Genomic DNA, 22,704 nt, shown 5'->3' on the forward strand with positions numbered 1-22,704 from the left:
TTATTTCAAAATTTATTTAAACTATAATTAAATTTAATTTTCCTCGAAATGGCCGTTTCGCATAAAGCCACTTCTTTTAATAAATTTATTCAAATTTAAATATATTCACTTTTACATATATTAAAGTATTTATAAAACTTATGTCCTTTATTATAATTTATACATTTAAAATTAATTTTGATTAAAATCATCCAAACATATCTAATTCTATTAAAATTAATTTTAGAAAATAAAATCTAAATATAACCACATTATAATATAATCAATTATAATTAAAATTAATTATATTAATTAATTTTTTATTATTACCTATACTAACTAAAATCCAAGCAGGCTCTTTAAATATTAATTAGAGAGTGATCAATAAACGGTGGGGCAAAACAATACTCTAATTTAATTATGACCATTGGATGTTTATGTGAACATAAATGAAAGGCTAATAGAGGTACATCTGGTGTAGGGGCTATCTTGAATGTGTCTATGTACAATGCCCTCGCAGATTATGCTATCAATCAATTACTATAGTGTTGCTTTAATTAGCTTAATTCAGCTTAACTCTCATTCAATGAATCTAGACGGTGAGGGTCGTGGGCAAGACAAGCCATATTATATTATACTCTCTCGTTTTGAGTTTTATCGTCTATCGTTAATTTTGGCTAATTGAGTTAGCGTCTCCTTCCGTGACTCTACTCATAATTATGTGTCTTCCAAAGTCACTTGTCTCCACACCTCCATTTCAATTTAAATTGATCCCCTGCTATCATTCAAATTAATTTTTAATATTATATTTATTAAAATAAAAAATATAAAAATTTTAACATTAAATCTGGGATATTTAAAGTATATTTAAATGATTAATTTGTAAAATTTATAAATTTTTTAATATTAAATTAAATTATTTAAATTATATCTGAATTGTCCAGGATCTATCTAGATAATTAAATTGTAAAATTATAAATTTTTTTAATATTAATTGAACTGCAAGATTAAATTTGTACTAAACAGATTAATAATGAATAAACTTATTAAAATTTTAATTTTGTTTATATTTTTTATATTAATAAATATAATATTAAAAATATTTAAAAATTAATTTAAGTGAATGGCAGGAATTAATTTGGATTGAAATGGAATGTCAAGATCGTTGGCCTTGGTGAGCATCTGATGCACACGGAATGCAAATTTATTCTCTCCAGTGCTCAGTGAACAGATTAGATTACTGTAACTAGGGACGTTTGATCAAACGTGTTATTTAAATTTAATAATCTTCAAAAATATGAATTAATGTATAGGATATAATCTTCTGATGCATAAGGCGGACAATGTAAGCCAACTACTGGGCTTAAGTGGTCATATAAAAAAGATATATATAAAAGCATGTGGTCTATCAGTGTGGAACTATCACCGTTGTGCTCCTCCAAAAGTTCCAATAATTTGAATTATAGTTAAAGTGTATCATTAATTCTTTAACTTTATATGAGAGTTTATTTTATTTTTTTAATTTTATAAAATACATGTTCAGTCTTATAACTAATATTAAAAGTTTCATTAACAAAAAAATTTTTCATTAAACTTTTAAATATTAAAAAAATATTTTCAAATGTTAATATATTAAGTTTATTTTTTGAAAAGTAACAATGATTAGCAGAAAAAAATTATTTAAAACTAATGATATTAGAGTTAAATAACTAAAATCATACTTTATAAAATTAAAAAATTAAATTAAAATCTTATATAAAATTAAAAGACTAAATATACACATTAATCTTTAAATTATTTATTTCATGTTTTTTCTTAAGAAAAAAAAGGGAACTCTAAGTTGCTTAATTTGTTGAGTTTTATATTTTTATTATGCTGGCAACACTTTAAAAGCAGGACTTCAAGTACCATGGCCAACTGCCCAAAAAAAAAAAAAAAAAGCCCACGACTATGACATAATAATAATAATAATATAGGTTAATTGACTCTGATTAAATTTAATTTTCTTTCCAATAGCCGTTTTGCATAAAGCCGCTTCTTTTAATAAATTTATTTAAATTTAAATATATTCATTTTCACGTATATTAAATTAAATTTTTTTAAAAATTTATGTCCTTTATTATAATTTATACATTTAAAATTGATTTTGATTAAAATCATTCAAATGTATTTAATTCTATCAAAATTAATTTTAAGAAATAAAATCTAAACATATTTCTATTATAACATAATTAATTATAATTGAAATCAATTATATTAATTAATTTTTTTATAATCAATTACTATATCTAACTAAAATTCAAATAGGCTATCTGGATATTGATTAGAGAGTGATCAATAAATGTTGCAGCAAGACAATACTCTAATTTAATTATAACCTTCGAATGTCTCTGTAAACATAAATGAAAGGCTAATGAAGGGACATCTGGTGCAGGTGCTATCTTGAATGTGTCTCAATACATTGCCTCCACAGATTATGCGGTTGATAATTTACTACAGTGTTGCTTTTTAATTAGCTTAATTCAGCTTAACTCTCATTCAATGAATCTAGACAGCGTGGGGCATGGGCAAGACAAGCCATTACATTATACTCTCTCGTTTTGAGCTCTATCGTCTATCATTAATTTTGGTTGGTAATTTGAGTTTGCGTCTCTTTCTGACTTTACTCACAATTATGTGTGTTCCAATGTCACTTCTCTCCAGTGCTCAGTGAAGAGATTACTGTACTGTGACTAGGGACATTTGATCAATTGTGTTATTTAAATTTAATAATCTTCAAAAATATGAATTAATTTATAGGATTAAAATTTAATAATCTTCTGATGTATAAGGCGGACAATGTGAACCAACTACTGAATGCAAGTGGTCATTTAAAAAGAGAGAGAGAGAGAGAGAGAGAGAGAGAGATATATATATATATATATATATATATATTAATTAAAGTGCATGCCGTAAGGGATGTGGCCTATCAGTTTGGGACTATCTCCGTTGTGTTCCCCCAAAAGTTCCAATAATTTGAATTATAGATAAAGTATATGTTTTATTTTTTAACTTTATATAAAATTTTATTTTAATCATTTAATTTTATAAAGTATATTTTCAGTCCTATAATCTTAATATTGAAAGTTTCATTGACAAAAAACTTCTACATTAAACTTTCAAATATTGAAAAATATTCTCAAATGTTAACATATTAAATTTAATTTTTTTAAAAATAATAATGATTAGCAAAAAAAATCATTTGAAACTAATAGTATTAGGATTAAATGATTGAAGTGATACTTTATAAAATTAAAAAAATTAAATTAAAACCTTATATAAAGTTAAATGATTATATATATATTTTAATTTTTAAATTATTTATTTTGTTTTTTTAAAGGAACTCTAAGCTGCTTAATTTGTTGAGTTTTGTACTTTTATTTTATGCTGGCAACACTTTAAAAGCAGGACTTCAAATACCCATGGCCAACTGGCCAAAAACAAAAATGATGCCCATGACTATGATGACATAATAACAACAAAAACTTATAGATTAATTTATTTTCTGTGTTTGATTTTTCTTTTATTATGATTTACTTTTTTTCTTTTATCTTCTTTTAATTTTCTTGTCATGACTACGTTTTTTTTAAATCTTACTTTTCTTCTTTTGTCTCTCTCTTTTTTTTTTGTCTTCTTTTAATTTTCTTGCCACTTTGCCAATCACATTTTTCTTTTTTTTCATCATTTATTATTTTCTTTTTAACTTTGATAATTGTTATTATTGTTATTATTATTATTATGCGTCCACTCTTCCACTCCCACTTCTTTATTTTTTTTTTGCAAACAAATTCTTGAAGGTGCGTTTCAAATTTATGAAAATTTAAATTTGTTTTTGACAATCATTTTTTGGACACGTAAAATTCTATAAATTCATGTTTTATTATAATTTTTTATATCATTATCTCTGTTTATTCTTGCTACTTCTCTCATCTCCTGTTTTATTTTTAATCAATTGAATAACAGAAGTAAGCTTTTGAATTACAATCTTTCATTTCTGCTTCAAATCTTAGCTCTTTTTTTTTTAACTTTTGAAAATTTTTATACTATCCGAAAAAAATTTAAATGCATGAATCTTAAATAGAAGATTTTAAATCAAAAATTTAAATTTAAATTTATCAATTCAAAAGCTATATTGAACTTTGTTTCTCTCAAAAAATTAAGGGTCATGACATTTGAATACTGAAAAGATACCGATAAATGCCATAGGCAAGAGCTTGTAAATTTATTTGAGACAATTGTTAATTCTTTAAGGGAGAATCACGTTCAAGGATCCTCAAAAATATTATTCACAAATAAAGATCAATACAGAATAAATTATTATTAAAACAAAAACGTATCATGCTTTTTTTTTTTTGTGGGAATGAAACTTATTATTATTCCTTATTTATGAATAATTTTTTTGAAATGTCCTTAAATGTGATTCTTCCATTTTTTAACAATTCTAATTTCATATCCATACATTTAAATTTTACTTGTAAATATTAGTGGATGGGTAATGGTGAACTTGTGAATAGTGTTGGAAATCTATGTGTGGGCTTATATTAATTAACATTTTATTGATTTGTTTAAACAAATTGATTGGAGATCCCTCAAATATCAAAACCCAGTTAGGTATACTTAACCAGCTTGATGTGCGATCTTTTAAGTTTGGTTAGCAGCTAAAGTGTCGCCATTAACCTTATTAATTAAAGTCGATAGTGAGTAGGCTCAATAACAATTACTTCCTTCGTACCACTGTATAACTCATTTTTTAAAAATATTTAATTGGTTCAAAATATAAAGTATTTGAAAAATGTTATATTTTTTTAAATTATACCCTTACTTTATTAAGTAATCAATGAGGGTGTTTTAAATAAATTAAATGTTATATTTATCATACTAGAGGACATGATTGGAAAGAGGTAAAAATTTTTAAAAAACAAGACCTTAACAAACTTTTTTTGAAAAATATTGTATAAATTAATTAATAATGAATTATATTGTGGTCTGAAGAGAGTATTAATTAGGTTAGTCACTCTCTCTAACCCTAATTTAGTGTGCATTTCCCCACCAAAAGTCATATACTCCCTCCTATCCAAAATATTAGCATTTTCCACAAGTTAATATTGATTCAAAATATAAGTAATCCCACGCATGCAAAAAGAATTTTTCCTCATTTTACCCCTTATATTTATAAATATAGATGCTTATATAATTGTATTTTTCACTTATTATGAAGCGGATTTGTAATTGAGATTAAAAATAAAAAACAATGTATATTTTATGATATTAAGAACTTTATTGGTTTACTGATTTTTTTAGAAAAAGTTGTTTATGTTTTAAACTGAACGGAGTAATTTTATAAGATTATCGAGATGATAGCCTAGTTATTATGGTTGAGTCGGCAATTCTTTTGGTTTCTTATTATATACACTAGATTCATCCCTAATGTGTTAATTGGATCTTGCAAATAGTACTTGTTAATTTTTTTTTTTTTTAACCTTCTAGCATGGGAATTGAAATCCTCTCAATGGAGATAAGGTACCAAAAAATTAAAAAAGTCGCCAGCAGCGTGGTCGTTTAAGAAATGGTTAGAAGTGGAGGGGGTAGAATTTTCAAGATTTCAGTGGCATTTTAGGGAGAACGAGCTTTGTAAAAATATTCACGTTAAATTAAAAATTTTAATACTAAAAGACGGTAGAGAAAGTACTGAAATTTGAAAATATCAGTATTGAAAAATTTTAATTTAATATTAATATTCTTATAAAGTTTTTATTTGTCAGTCTCCTGGCATTTTTAATTTCAAATAAAGACCAAGATCCTTGATATTACTTTTTATATTTAAGGTCCTTATTTGTATATAATTTTATTCCTAACTCTCTACATGTTGTTTGTCCTAGTTTTTACTTTTTAATTGAAATTCTTATAATCATATGTAAAATATAATATAAATAGAAAATGCTCTATGCGAAGCACGAGATTAAGGAAAAGTTCGCCTATTTCTTCCCCCTCCTTTTTGTTTGTCTTTGGACATTATGAGAAGTTTTTGCTTAATATAATGTCACTCTCATTAGGGTAAAATTGGTTTTGGATTCTAGGAGAATGTTTAATAAAAAAAATAACATAACATTTAAGTATTTAACTAATAATATTTTAAATTAGCCTTTCTTTTTAATAAAAAATGTTTAACCCTTTTCCCTTTCATGTCTTTAAAATCATTTACAAGAGATTTTATATAAAACTCTTCGACAATATATTCTTTTTTTAATATACACAAGTGGAATGGATTAGTCCCCCATGACTTGAGTAACCAAAGTCTTAATCCCATTAAATATGTGTCTACATTTAGTTTTTGATTGTGTTTTGAACAAAATTGTTTCCAATAGAGAATACTTATGCACAAAAAAAAGGCATCCATCATCTATCTTGTTGCAATGTATGATCATAATAGTGTTCATGTAACATCCCAATTTAAATTTTAATAGTTAATTTAGGTTAATAGAAATTTTTTTAAAAAAAATAATAATATTTAGAGGTAAGAAAATTAGTAGAAAATGATTATTAAATCTATTTAGGATATAATTCTAAATTTAAAAAAAATAAATAAATTTATAAAAAAATTAATTTAAAAAAAATTAATTATTAAATTATTATTATAATAAAAAAAAAGGGAAAAAGGTATGACAAAAAAAAAGGAAGAAGAAGAGAAAACGAATTTGCTTTCGGCGCCGCATGAATAGTAAGTATAAAATAATAATAAAAAAAGGGGGGAAGAAGAGAAGAAGAAATAATAATAAAAAAAAATGTGTGGGACCCACTGAATTTTTATAAAAACTCACCTTCCTTCATTTCCTCATTCATTCTGCGCGCGAGCTGAGGCGGAGAGAAGCGAGTTGCCGGTGCGAAATATCTAAATTTTTAAGGTAAGAGTTTTTAATAGGATATTTAGAGTGTGATTTTAAGCTTTTCAAGACTAAGTAAGTGTTCTAAAAATTTTTCTTAGTCATCCTTCTTATTTAGTTTCTGAGTTTGTAGTGGTAGAAAATTTAAGATCTGGAAGAGGGATGAATTTATGTTGAATAAATATGATTTTTGAGGTTGTCAGTAGTATAATAAATGTTCTAGAGTATAAATTTATTGATAATCTTTGAATCTGTGGCTTATGGATCAAATTTTAAACTAGATCTGAAAATATATGTTGATTTATTGAGGTTTAGATGATTATTTGGGATGAGAAATGAATTATTATGGTTATAGGATTATGATTCTAAGCTAGAGACTCAATTTTTAATTTTTGGGTATTTTAGGTACAAATTTATAAAATAAAAAGAAAATTTTGATAATAGAAATTAGTTTAAAATTTGATTTTTAGATTATTAATGTTTATTGATAATTAAAAGAGGAGTTAAAAATTTTACTTAATAGTATTAACTATAGATTTGTATTAAGATTGAGATTAGGAATTATGTTATATTTTTAATTCTATTATTAGAATTATTTTATTAGTTTCAAAAAATTGAAACTAATATTTATAAATAATATGTTATTTGTAGATTGTATTACTGGTGAAGATTGTGGAGAGAGAGAAATTTTAAGGAATAATTTATTGAAAAAGCCACAAGGTAACCATGCTTTTAATTTATAATTAGTGTTACTTCTTGTTAATTGGGTGATTATTGAGAAAATTATGAATTTTGTAATATTGTATAATTGTGCAATATTATTATGAATTTGTTTAATTATTGTGGGAGGTGTTGGGAGACTTGCTATTATTGTTGTATTTATGTGCCACGTGGTACGCCCCTATTGGAGCTCAATAGGTGGCTTGTAAGGGCTCGGGCTAATCTACCTTTGGCCGGGTAATTTAGCACCGAGTGAGGGCTACGGCTCGAGGTTAATGGAGGGATATAAGGATGGTTGTTTGTGTTTATTATAATATTTCTTATATTTGTTGGAATTATATTATTTTTAATTCTCACTTAGTAAGCACACACTTAACTGTTTGTATACACTATCATAAATTGGCTTTGGTTACTGGGACTTTTGAGTCTCATTATGTGGTTAACAATTTTCAGGAGAAGAGCCACGAGTGACACGTAGAGGAGTCCCAGAGGCTTAGTAGTATAGATCCACTGTCTCTTTTGGGTATTTAATTTATGATTTATAATGTGTTATATTGCCAATATTAGGACTTTTTTATGTTTATTGTCAATTATATGAATATATAAATGTAATCATGCCTTTCAAACTATTTCTATTTTTGGTACAATTTGGATGACTGTAATTTTAATATTTGGTTTACTTTGGATTGGTTAAAATGGCATGATTATAAGGCCAAATAACTGGCTTGTGTTGAAAATTGACTAAATTGCTTATTTTACTTGTTGGGAGTATAAGGATGGACAAATATGAATTAGCCTAATGGCATGTGGGAGGTAAAAATTTATCTGAAATGTTATAGTATGTGAGTTGAAGCCAATTATAAAATATTTTATATCGAAATTATTGATATAAAAATGTGTTGGGTGGCTGTAACCCAACTATGGTTGAGTTAAATTATTTAAAAAAAAAATTTGGTGTGTTACAGTTCACAGTTAGAAAAAACCTTTATAACAAATTATCAAACAAAAATTAACTTTTAGTCATATATTTAAGTTGGATTGGTTTAAATTTTTTTTAACATGAACATCACCACTTCCCTTATAAAAGGCAAAGTAAAGCCACAATTAGAAAATTCCAGAAAATATATTTGAAAGACATATCATTGTATTGATATTCCAAACAATAATTAAACAAAATGTTTGAGTTTATCATACCCTGGATTCATAACACAATAATTGGTCTTGAATCTATTTAGGTCAAATTCAACTACATATTCTAATGATACACAAATAATAAAAAAGATGATAAGATTTATATGAAAGGGGACCGGTAACCTAATAAAGCTACATAAAGTATAGTGCTTTTTTTTTAATAATAATTATAGTGCTTTATAAAATACTAATTTGAAACAACCCAATGAAGCTTATAAAATATAGAATTAAAAGTGAGATCAAATACTTATTTATTGTGTCTGCATATTTTTATACAACACAGACTCAAGGCAAATAAAACATAAATCTAGTTTCTCCCCCCTCGCTAATATATGGACATGCTTTCACTTTCAAAAAAGCTTTAAATTTCACCTTTATGACTTATGAATTTTTAAGCCGAACACTGTGGTCACCAGTGAGTAGAAAAGATATTTTTAAAAAATGTTACATTAAAAAAAACTATTATTTTAATAATAACTCGTCAATGTTTTATGATTGTTTTATTTTTGTACATGCTTTAAAAAAATAAACACCTTATTTTACTTCTCAACTTTCAACTTGTGAGAAAAATCAAAAGATAAATTGAAAATTATATAAGTAAAAATATATTAATATGATATTAAAAAAATACTGTGTAAAAATATACTTTAAATGTCAATAGTTATGGTCAAGCGTTAGTTTTTTTTTTTAAACAATACTGTTAAATCCACTGTTTCATGAACAGTAAAAAATTTATACTTTACTATATAAAATAAAAATAAAATAATAACAACAATAATAATATAAGATTAAACATAAAAATATTTAAAAATCAAAATACCACTGTAATGTACTGGTGTTAGAAGACTAAAACTAAAATCACACTTTTGCCTTGGAAAAATTTCACCCCAACAAACTAATAAAGGTTCTAGCTTTTTTACTGACAAAACTTCTGAAAGTTACCATAAATTCACTTTAATAATATACCACAGATTCAGACACACAGTTTAAGTTGTTGGTTATTTTATATCTATCTCCTCCACTGGTTCAGTGTGCTCTATTTGTTTATTTATCTCCCAATTAAATATATCAATGACAATTTAATTAAAACATAATGAAAATTCTCATGATACGTGTATAAACAATTTTGAAGTGTCAATCATCTATAGTCATAACTTGCATTATCAAATTTCAATAATCTCATATGGAAACTACGCACCAAATATTTCCATCCTTGTGACAAGAGAAGAAAACGCTCGCCATTGAGTGGTTACAGATAGAACACATAAGATGCAAACTAGTGACCACAAAGATGGCCCAATTAGCTCATTCTATGATTCCCACACGGCCATGTGATGGGCCTTTCCTCTTCTTTACTTGTAGAGCTTCAAGCTTATCAATGGCCGAAAATCCACCGTTGCAATGGTTCAAATTTATCAAGTATCAAAATAAATGCACACATTTTTCTTTTGGTAAAAAGGCAAATATATTAACAAATATATTGCACTATACTCTTCTGAGTTCTACAGCTGACGAAGACTTGCAAGGACCGAAGGATACCCTAATCCAAGAGGTGATTTCATGTAAGGCAGAAGCAGATTCCCTTATTGTTCCAAACATGCAAGATTTCCAGATTTAGCCAATCTTGAAAGAGCCTTTGAGAGAAATTTTGAATCCAAAGTAGAAGAGTCCAAAAACAGAGAGTCAGAAAAAGGTGGGGAGATATAGTTTCAGGTAAGTGGAAAAATCACTGTAGTACGATCTTCTCCATCGAGAGACAAATGAACAGCACAGTGCGCCTTTTTTCCGTTTCTTGAATAAGTGAAGCTTGATTCTCCAAATAGAAAGATCAAGTTGAATATGAGGCCAAAGCAAAAAAGGTGAAGATCTTTCCTCTTGATACCTATAGCGATTAATTATTCTTGTACAACAAATATTCTTCCAATTGCATGCATTTGTGAGGAGAAAATAATCTCCCTGAAATTGACGAGTAATTTGGTCCATAAGAGTAATCTTTCCTATATGTAAAGCTTGATTTTTGTAGAACCATATCAAATGAGTTAGAAAAATATGTGCTTTCCAAGAGCTAATGATGGAGTTCACAAGAAATATGCATGATCCAAGAAATACACCTCATATTTAAGAAATCAAAGGAGCGTGTAAACATAGAGCCAAACTGAATAGCTATAATATAAGGACAATTACAAAACATGTTATTGAGAAACTCTGAAAAGTTATAGCCAAATATATATTGCGAAGTGAAATTGAGATGGTGTTTTTATAAGATATCCCTTGTAAAAATAGCCTCGTGGACAAGCTTTTAAATAAAAAGTGGAGTTTTAAATGGAAGATGAAGCTCCAAATGCTTTATTTATATAAAGCACTATCTTGAGTTGAGATAGATACTATTTGAAAGCTTTCCTTGATAGTATAAATTCCAGGTCCTTAGGTAAGAGAGTCTTTCAATTTAGGAAAAGAGATAGGAGTTTTCAAGAGCAAATTTGCATCATCCCCAACATAAAAGTTGTGAATGAGAGAGGAATTCCACTTGGCCGCTATCCAAGGGGATGGGTTTGTGATGATTAATTTAGAGACATTGAAAATGCAAAGCTCTCACAAGTTAGATCCTTGTTGTTTAGCTTCTACCAACACTCATGGGAGAGAAAAATAGACTCTCCATTACCAACATGCTAAAAAAATGCTTCTTAGTAAAGTTAGAGGCTTTGAAGATCCCCTTTCTAAACCAAGAGGTATTTTGAGGTATTTTCAACAATTACCCCTTAGAATTTTTAAAATATTTGATTTTGATTATGTTGCCTAGAAGATAATGCTCTTCAACATCAATCACTCTCTAGGTTTGCTTGGCCAAGAAAGCCAGATTCATGTGCTTAGTGTTCCTTAAGCCAAGACCACCCTTTTTGGTAGAGGTAAAAAGAATTTCCCTTTTTGGCAAAATGAATGCTTTTCTTACCATCATTATATTCCCACAAGAAATCAATGAGCTTTGCATCAATGGTATCACAAAGATGGTTAGGAAGTTTAATACTAGAGAGAATGTGAATATTATATGAATATAAGATAAGATGTGAACAGACACATCCTTATGAAAAAATATTTTTAAATATATGAATACAAGTATATGCATGCATTTGTATATGTATAAATGACAATTTTTCTTCTAAACCTCGACATTTAAAAACATCATAATATGCCTCTCTTGTTAATTACAAGAATATTGACTGACAAGCTCTATGAGAAAAAATGTGGGCTTCACAACATTAGACTAGCAGACATCACCTATAATTAACTGGAAGGGAAATATTATTATGTTTTTAAATGTTGAAGGAAAAATTGAAAAAAAAAAGGATATTAGATGCTCTTAAATCTATAATTTAAGGGTCAAATTTTTCTTTTATCCTATGCATACGTATGTACATGTATCAACCAGTTCATGAATATATTCTAAATCCTGCAATTGCATGGTTGGATCCATTTTGATAATGGGAGCATGGTTATATATTGTTAACATATAATTATCAATTAATCATTAAAATAAGCAATCATATTTTGCATATAACTGGGTGTACAGGGAACCAGATAAACTCACAAATTCTTAAAAAACAAAAAAAAACAAAAAACATATTTCTACTTTCTTTTTTTTCCAATTATCATTAGTATAATTGATTACTCTTTTCTTTCTTGAACGCATGAATTTTTTGTTTTGGCCATAAATACATCTCAGATACACTTTTAAAAAGATAAGTAGAGATCACATGGCCAAACTACAGTGGGTCTCGTATGTGTCAATGAGAGGCTTTAAATCCCAATCCGTACTTCTTGAGATTTTGTCCCAACAATGCCAATAAATCAAGAAAAAAAAATGACTTCGATGATTAAAAAAATACAGGTACACATGCTAAGAAGACCAAACCAATTATGAAGCAATGATACTGAAAAGCAAAAGACAAAAACAAAAAAACAAAAACAAAAACATAGCTTGTTTTATATGTATATAAATATGTTCATTGAGTAGTGTCTTCTATCCACGCTACAATCTACTTAAGATAAACAAACAAGTTTCCACTATTATCTTCTTCTCAAATGGCCATATGTGCATTGATAACTTGGCCTGAATAGGTCATGAAAACTGAATAAGAGAGAAAGCAAAAAAACCATTAACCATGTTTCTTTTATCATAGCATTCTGAAACTTTGACCGGTAACACCTATGTTTTCTTTTAGAGGCATGAAAATTAATCAGTGTACAGGGCAACCATCTACTGCTATGCCTTTAGCAGTAGGACATGTTGCAAGAGGACAGTGTTCACCACCAGTTCCCCACCAAGTGATACTCTTGTTCTCAAGTCCTACTGAGAAGTATATCAATACAGCCATGAAAGCAACCCCAGCATCAAGTGCTGCAGATAGCACATAGTTGTACCTCTGCCACCATTGCTTCCTGTAACGGAAGACGAAGAAGTTGAAGATGGTTCCAACAGTAATCCATGCATTGTAGTTCAATGATGTTGCAGGTGGCATAGCTCCTGTTGCTCCTAGTAGGACTGGAAAGTTGATCAGTGGAATCCATGATTGGTTAGGAAATGCCATGTGCAATAGCCAAACAAGTATGGGACCTAGTGCTCCTCCAAGGAAGAACCAGTTCATTGCACTGTAGTTTCCCTCAGAACCAAAGATTTTCTTTGGTCCTACTAGACCCCAAATGACTGATGCGTCGAAGAAGACGCGATCACCAGGACATGTCCATGGACTGTCTGGAGGGAGAACTTCATCTGGCAAATGTTCTTGATGGATGTCAGTAGCCACCATGCTACACCAGCGTTGATGGTTCCAGCCATCATAGTACCAATGAACTATTCAGATATGAAAAAAATGGGGTGTATCATCAGAGACTGTAGGAAAATGCAATATTAATATACCTTAAGCAGGACTGTGTCCCTAACAAGTAACATCTGATATACTGTAAGCATCTGGTGTGAAATATTTCATGATATTTATAAGCTTTCTTTTTAGATCATTGTTTTGGCATGATTGTGTTCCTCGCATTTACTATTGGAACATGCTTTTGCTTTGTTTACAAACTTGAATTTAATACAGTTTACATCAAAATGCCTGCTAGCTGTAAATCATGCCCTTCCAAAAGAAATGAATGAAGCATAACGTTTATATGATTAGAAAAAGTATGATGTGACGCTGTCTTTGACATGTATGTAGTTCTTGGTGCCCTGTTTGTGTGTGTGATTGGGATACATCTACTTGGAGGATGAAGAACAACTTTGTTTTTTTTTTTTTCATATCATGAGAGTTTGAACCCTAAAATTATACCCACATCCCATCCCATCTTCATCATGTGAGTTAGGAACAAGTCTTTTAGAATAAATAATTGATTGATATACCTGAATTAAGAACATTGATCTTGGAGGGATCTTCATGTAGTGTCCAAGCTTGAAATCACTGAGGAAGGAGACAGCCTGAGCCATACTTATGTAGCCGTAAGTTTTGAAGCATACATTGGCTATTGGTCTTCCCGGGTAAATGAGACCAAAGACATACTCAGTGATAATGTTCAACCCCGGTGTCTGTATTTTAGCATATAACAACAGCATTAGTCACAACATGATCTTTATGCTTTCATAGTCTCATTAAATATTGTACTCAACATAATGATTAAAACACAACAATTTTTTTTTTTTTTTTTTGCTAGGAGATGAGGGAGAAAAATTTAAAGTTTCTAACCTGGTTTGTGGTGGCAGTTATGATACTGATAGGGAGGGTAAAAATGAAAGCAATGGCTGAAGCAAAAATAAGTCCCCACCAAGGCATTTGAACCTGATCGTTCAGAAAGATGCATAGAACCAGAGAAAATACAAATGTCACACCCAGCAACAAATAAAACCACCATGAAGGTATGTCCTTGTATCGCTTCATCAATCTTGTGTGAATATCTTCTTTTCCCTCAGAAGAAGCGCGATAACGGTCCATAATCTCCCTGCATTTTTAGTTGCACATCAGTATATAACTACAACCTTTTTAAGTGTATATAGAATCTTGACACTGATCAGCATATGGACTCCTAACAAAATTAATCAAAATTACCATAATCTCCTTGTATCCTTTGAATATTTTCATGCATATCAGAAGCAAGCAAATAATGTAACTGCTAAATGTTTTCAGTATCGGAAAAGAGAGACTCACCTTCCATAGAAACATGCAACATGTGTTAGGGTGGCTGCTATCGTGGCAAATCCAAAACCATAAGTGAGAGTAAAGAACACACTCAGATGAATCCTGCCTTGAGCTTCATACTCAGCAACGTTAAGCTCAAACTTGTCGTTGACAATGGCTGTTATGTTGTACAGTTGACCTTGAGATGTGAACAAATGTGAAGAGAAAATAGGAAACCTATTGGCATTATACACATTTAGGCCCCAGTAAGCCAGAGGAATCACAATATACACTATCACTGCATAGCCAACGAAGACATTGACAATGGAGAAGAAGGGTGAGATGAGAGGGCTAAACAAGAAAGATGCCACAGCAGACCAGTCCAGTGTTATGGCTCCGAGTCCTAGACCTTTCATGCCAGACCCTAACTGCTGAGCTGTGACTGACTTGGAGAATATCCAGCAGATCCATGATATGCTTGTGAGAGTTGAGAACAAGTATCCAGGGACTAAGTACCACGAAAAACTGCAGGCTAGTGCAACGAAGAAGAATTTTGCCCTTGTTAGTCGTTGATCGTCTTTCTCATGTAAAGCTCTGCATTATGTACATGAATGTGTGAAACTTCAATGGATAAAGATGCATGTTAAGATGCATTGCTATATTACTAGAAATCATAAAATTTTAAGAACAGGAAGATGAGAAAAGTTGGTATGGAACAGATGAGACCAAAAACAGAGGAAGCTAGATTACCAATCAGTTTATTGATAAGGATTATGGACTAAAGGGGCGATTCTATCATTTTCTTTATCTCCGCAACAGCCAATAATTATCTCCCTCGTGTTGGTTGCACACGTACGATAATAAAAATAAACCAGGAGCATGGAAGGAAAAGAATGTGCAACCCTTATGTTTTTTAATACAATAAAAATGAATGCGATGAAAAATTTTGTAATTCAATTACCAACAGTTTTTTGTGAATTGCAACCGACAAGCTTTCGCTTTGAACATTAAGGACTAAATCAAAAGTAAGTAATTCTATGATCAATAATAAAAACAAAAACATGCTTTTATATACGCGCCAAGAAAACATGCTTGTATTAAGGAAAGACTAAATCAAATGTAATTCAATTAAATTTTCTTGTTCAATTACCGTAAAAGTAATGAAAAGATATCTTGTTAATTGAACAAGAAAATTTAATTACAATTCAGTCTCTGGGTCTGTGCATGCTATTTTGAATTGTTCTGATCCCTTCAAAGATCCTTGAAATGCTTTTCTGCCTAGAACAAGTAAATAGGATCACTCACTGATATTAATATTTCTACCGTCTCCGCTTGGCTGGTTAATATTTTCTGTGATAATAATGTGAGTGGGGCTTTTGAAAGGGCACTTGTTGCTTCAATTTCTTGGGAAATTTGGAAGAGTAGATGTAGTTAGGAATTTTATGAGGAAAGTGTGAATGCTGAGAAGGTTATAAATGCCTCTAGGATTGTGAATGAATCACAAAATCTGAACCTCTATTGTAAATTGAAGAAATATATGGGTTTGTTTGAAAATTTATTCTGAGAACAGTTTTCTGTTTTTCAAAACAAGATAATTAAAAAAATATGTTTTGTAACGTATTTTAAAAAGTGTTTTGAAGGATAAAAAAATAAAATATTGTTCTAAAGAACAAAAAAAAATTTTAGGTGTTTTGAGATTATTGTTCTAGAGAATAAAAAGGAATGAGAAAATATTTATTTTTATTTTTTTTATTCCCAAAGCATGTTTTACAAAACATCAGTTCTTAGAATAATAAAATAAAAATAATTTCAAACAACCCCATAATATGTTTATGGAGTCAGTTGATAAAAGTTTACTTTGGAGGAGAACTTTACTAGGGAGAGTTAGGATTAACGTTGATAGCTCTTTTAATAGTATCTTGAAATCTTCTAGTATTGGTCTTATTTGTAGAGATAAATTTGAAAATTTCTTGGGTGGTTGTGGGAAGAATATTGTTGCTAATTCTACTCTCATGGCTGAATGCTAAGTTGTTATGGAAGGTTTGAGAGTGGTTCATCATTATTCTGGTCAGATGGTCTTTATGAAAATGGAGTGGGAGATGCTCTTTCAAATGTCATCAGATAAACTCAATTTTAGTTATGATTAAAAATATTTTAGAATTGTGCAAGATATTCTTGTAGTTAAAGAATCGTACAGGGATGTTTGTTTCTCTTTGATGGCTCGCTAAGATAATGAAGTTGATAATTTTTTAGTAATGATGGGCTTTAAGAAGATGTGTCCAATTAAATAACTCTTTGTAACTACATATTATTTATCTGGGTTGTTAGTTGCTATTGCTAATTTGAAAGCTATTAATTGTCCTAATTTTTGTTTTGCTTCCACTGGTTTCTCTTAGAATAAAGAGAGCAATGGTTAATATGTTGTTTTAATTTTACATTTGGATTTTTTTGATATGATTTCTTGTTTGTTGTTTTACTTTTATTCTGCTTTTTGAGTTATATGTTACGTTGTGCCTTAATTTTTTTTTTAGTGATTTTTTTGCTTTGGCTATTGATTGATTGCAATTTTTTTTTTCGGTGATTCATAACATTGGTTTTTTTCCTAAAAACAAAAAAATCACCCACTCATGATGATTAAGGCATCGTAACTTACTGGAAAATTTTCATTATAACCTCTTTGACCAAACTTATTAACAATTAACCCCCGAAAATTCTGAAACACTAATTCAGTCCCTGGTCCCACTTAGACTAAATTGAAATTAAGTTTTTAAGAAAAAGGACAAATAACCCAATCCCCTCCAAACGTCCAGAGCTGGACCATTGATTCCCATCGCAAGATCTCTCTCTCTCTGTCTCTCTCTCTCTCTCTCTCTCTATATATATATATATATATATATATTATAGACACATATATTCCAAAATAGTGTCTGAGCATAAAATATTAAATTCTGAAAATCCACTTAAAAACAGATTCTGCGAAAAAAATTTCTTTTAAATAATTACTTTAATATTAAATTCAGGTTTTAAGTTTTCACCTTAATTAATTATACTTTATATAGAATGAAGTAGAATTTCTCTGCCTGGCCAAACAAAAAAGTAGAATTTCTCTGCATGAAAATATTAAATGTATAAATATGAATGAAATACTTTAAAAAAATATAACTTTAAGTTCTTATACTCTACTCACATTTTGTTATTAGTCCTTATACTTTTTTTAATATTTTTAATCCTTGTATTTTTATTTTTTATTATTTTAAGTCCCTTTATAAATAAAACATTTTTTTAAAAAATTACTATTAAATCATAAACAATTAAAGATGAAGATGGAATAAAAATGTTAAATCATAAAAGTATTTTTAAAACATTTTTTTGCATTATGATTAATTTAATTTGTAGGCAAGGGAAAGAAAAACTGCATTGCCCTTTTCTCGCTGACCCCGGAAGAGACAGTGAAATAATATAATAGAAACCACAGCCCAAGTGAATCTCCTCGTTCCTCCTTTCTTCATCTTCCCTTATTTTATTTATATTTATTTTTTAAAATTGTCTTTTTAAATTTTTTTATTGAAAGTTGACCTATAACTCAATCATTATTACTTCCACTCATTTAGTTTTAGTTTTCTTTGCATCCCCATCATCCTTGATCCTTTAGATTTCACCTCAATAGGTTCTAAAATTATTTTATACAGTAGATCCCTAGATTCATCTCTATTGCCACTACTTTATAACTTTCTGTAAACTTTCTCTCCCTTCTATATTTATTTTATATATATATATATCTACTCCATTCATTGTTTAATATAAGACAAATTTAATTAAATTCACACATATTAAAAAATGATAGTTACACTTTTAAAATTATTTTTAAAATATATATTTTTTAATTTTTATTTTTAATTATAATAAATTGCTGTCTAGAAATTGAAATTATAATAAATAAATAAGGGATAAAATTAGAAAAATAATTATTTTAATATTTATTATACACACACTCCATTCATTGTTTAATATAAGACAAATTTAATTAAATTTGCATTCATTAAAAAATGATAGTTAAACATTTAAAATTATTTTAAAAATATGTAATTTTTTTAATTTTTAATTTTTAATTATAATAAATTGTTGTCTTGAAATTGAAATCATAATAAATAAACAAAGGGTAAATTTCAAAAATGATTACTCTAATTTTATCTTATATTAAGGATTAATTTTTTTTATAAAATTTGGCTTGTACTAAAAATCGAAGAGAGTATTTTGTAGTAAATGATAACAGTTCAAATAATAATGTGAGGGTTGAATGAGTTGATATTATTAAAAAAAATATTGAAATTTCTATGAAGAAAGTTTACAAAATAACTTCACCGAGTATTTAACAACACGCACAACCACACAATTGTTAAGAGTTTCTTTTATAAGTGAGGTGTGAGATTTTTTTTCTTTTTTTTGAAAAAAATGTATTGTCTGTGCTCAATCTCTCTCTTCTTTTCTTCATCTCCTATTACAAGCGAAGGGCGTAAATTACGATGTCCAAATATGAGAAGACATTTTTCCTAACAAATATGAGAAGACTTTTATGAGCTAGCCATTTAGATTAAGAGAGAGAGAAATGAAAAAGAACCAAAAAGAAAAATCATACCTAAAAAGAGAGACCTGAACGAGGGTACTGGGCCACCACATGTGGGCTGGTTCGACTACGTATTTCCTGATCAGCCCAGCCCATCCGTATCCCAACACCTACATACATTGCACCATAGTATTAAAATTAAAAATTGAACCAACACCCAAAAAAAAAAAAAAAAAAGATCAGTCTTGCAGGCTAAACCATTAAACAATTGGATTTGTGTATCAAAGTTATGTTCATGACCGATCTAATGGTTCAATGACTATTCCAATTTTCGTTACCATGCATTATTTACACACGCTACCACCACTAATATCTAGGCTAGATAATTTACCTTATGTTTTTTAGGGAAAAAAATAAAAAAAGAAGGAAGTGTGTCATTTTTTATTTATTTTTTAAATATATTTTATAAATAATGTTACATGCAAAGTTGTCAATTAGCACTAGTATTTAAAGAGTTAGGGATTAAATAGGATGGTCCTTTTAAACTCAATTACATTTTAAGAATTCATTTTGGTCACTCTGGTCCTAGACCTTAAGGTTAAAAGGTTGATCCAATATTTTTTATTTCTTTATTTAAAAAAATATACATATATATATTTAAAATTTCAAAAAGGTTATTACATATAATATTAAGTCTAGAAAAAAAAATTTAAATCAATACACACAACAATAAATTTAAGTTTAATAAAAAATAACAATATTATAAAATTAATACCATAACAATCATACTTTACTAGCACCATTAGCTATATCTTGATAATTTTTATTATCATCAATATCAATATAATTTCATCCTTCTTCTTATAAAGCTTTATTAGTGAAAAAGATATTAAGCTTTTTATATATTTTTCTTTTGTCTTTATTAAAAAAAGGCTAGGGTTTTAAAATGAATATAATATTTAATATTTTATTTTTTAAACATTAAATTTTTAAAAATATAAAAGAGCTTAAAAGGGCCAACCCTTTTATTTTAGGACTTAAAATAAATCTCAAATTTTCATTTTAAACTTTAAAATAGTAGCCTAACCTTGAATTTTTTTCAGATTTCAAAGGATTAGTGTCGTTCTAGATCTAATTGATGGCTTCATCTGCACATTTCATTTAAAAAATTAATAAGTAAATAAAACTGATAGAAATGATGACAGGTAATTAGGTACTAGTATCTATCTGGATAATCACACACTTTCTAATAAGATTATCTTTTATTATTTAAAATAAAATGTATATTATATTGTCCACCGAATAAGCAGTGTACACCAATATTCGGTGCATAGGATATGTCTTCGAGGCTCGAGCAATCGTGTTAAATATTAATAATCGAAAATATCTAATACAATTATAACATTTTAAAAAAGTCTTTGAAATTGGGAGCCCAAAATTTTGAATTTTTTTTTTCAATTTTGGTATTTCAGTTTACTTTTACAGTATGACAAACGTTCTAAACATGTCTATTATATCTCCAAACGCTCGTCGGCATACCTAGAATTTTCTTAGAAAACTTCATTAGACACCAAAATTCTACTTACACATTGACGCTTTCTTTTCCACTAGAAAATAGAGTTCATTTCACACTTATTAGTTAGGAGTATTTTAATAATTATGTATGAAAACTTACTTTCGTGTAATAAACTTGAGTTTTCGGTAAATTTTTGTGTATTTTTTAAGACTTTATTGTATTTTTTACAGTAACTCTGGAATCTTCTTTTGGAATTAACACCTGCATTCATTGGTTAGCTTATCATGTTAATCAAGATAAGTTTGATGCTATTATCTACGATTATTCACTCTCAGGTGTAAAGACTTGTTTTGTTAATGACCAAACTTATTTTTGGTTTTATTTATGTACGATTTTATCAGGTACGTGTTTGTATTTAAAAAAGAAAAAGAAATACGCTCATTTTTAAAATGAACCTAAAATCAAAAAGCACTAGCCACTAGCTAGAAATCATCCACTTGCATCGTTTATAAAAGACAAAAAAAAAAAATCTAAAAAAATAATAATGGTAGTTACCTGAGTGGTGAGGATGAGAAGCCAGGCAGCCAAGAAGGAGATGCTTCGGCCGTAGAAGGCTTTGATGATGGTAACGATACCGACGGCGTAAGGCGACCCGGATCCGAAGGCGCTTCCCGCATTTGCGAATATGGTGATGAGCACGTGCTCCTTCATGTTAAACGGGCCCGGGTTCAGCGAGAACGTCTTGGACCCGAGTCCGGGGATCCGGAACTTGGTGGCGGGAAGCACGGCGGCCATGAAGTGTCCGATCGGAAGTGTGGCGACCTGCACGGTGATCTGCGTGATTATGAGCGGTTCAGTCCGGTAGGCGAAGAATTGGTTGAGGAAGGAGAGGAGAGAGCAGGATAGGAGGCCGAGGAACCACATTCGGAAGGTCCACACGGGCAGATTCGGGTCGTCGGTGTTGGTCACTGTCAATCGGACCTCCTCAATGGGAGAGACCTCATCTTCGTCGGCGACGGCGTACACGGAGGTCGTTTTCTCCACGTCAAAGGCCTTGGCGGTGGTCGTCGTGCTGTCCGCCATGAAAATTCAGAGAGAGAAAGAGAGTTGAAGCAGTGAGGAGATGGCGAAGGTATTTGTGATTGAAGCTACAAAAACAGTTCGTTTAAACTTCGAGTGACTTGGAGAATTAACGGCTCGTTTGATACGGTGGAGTCATTTTTAATAGAACGAGAATAGGGGTGAAAGTGAAAATAGGACTAAATAAGAGTAAAATTTAAAAATATATTCGGCACATTGATAGAATGTTAATATAACTTTTATTTGGTATTTATAATATAATGAAAAAAATATTATTTTTACCTCCGGCCTGGGAAAAAAAAAATTGTTCATGAGCCAAGAACAATCTCAACCATTTTGCACAAATTGATGCTAAAGCAAGAGAGAAAACCACCAAAAAATACCCCAACTTGAACAAGGCCCTAAGTTAATTTGCAACAAACAAAGAAAGAGGCTCGAATGATACTGTGAACATCAACGGAGGAATGACGAAGAAAGTGTTGGAATATTTATTTATTGAATTAACATTAATTAATAAGTTTAAGTAGGTAGATTGATCTTTATAATCTTGTGTAGATCGTGATAGGTGGACCA

The 22,704-nt window shown here is 29.2% G+C and overlaps 2 long non-coding RNA genes and 1 pseudogene across 3 annotated transcripts; 2 read left to right on the top strand and 1 right to left on the bottom strand.

Annotated features, from left to right (window-relative positions):
• Positions 1-6,864: 6,864 nt before the first annotated feature.
• On the top strand, positions 6,865-8,310 carry LOC129296539 (uncharacterized). The gene is made up of 3 exons (XR_008589823.1): positions 6,865-6,920; positions 7,551-7,619; positions 8,073-8,310. It is a non-coding gene; the product is annotated as an uncharacterized LOC129296539 (long non-coding RNA).
• A 1,940-nt stretch (positions 8,311-10,250) lies between these two features.
• LOC129296541 (uncharacterized) lies at positions 10,251-15,769 on the top strand. Of its 2 annotated transcripts, XR_008589826.1 has the most exons (4): positions 10,251-10,669; positions 11,645-13,768; positions 14,560-14,712; positions 14,981-15,769. It is a non-coding gene; the product is annotated as an uncharacterized LOC129296541 (long non-coding RNA). The 2 variants fall into 2 exon arrangements; XR_008589825.1 differs by lacking the exon at positions 11,645-13,768 and having other exon boundaries at positions 10,277-10,669.
• On the bottom strand, positions 12,771-22,250 carry LOC129296540 (oligopeptide transporter 4-like; annotated as a pseudogene).
• Positions 22,251-22,704: the final 454 nt, after the last annotated feature.

This window comes from Prosopis cineraria, unplaced genomic scaffold, assembly GCF_029017545.1.
Source record: "Prosopis cineraria cultivar Desert tree isolate PC_DT_omini unplaced genomic scaffold, ASM2901754v1 PC347, whole genome shotgun sequence".
Classification (NCBI taxonomy): Eukaryota; Viridiplantae; Streptophyta; class Magnoliopsida; order Fabales; family Fabaceae; genus Prosopis; species Prosopis cineraria.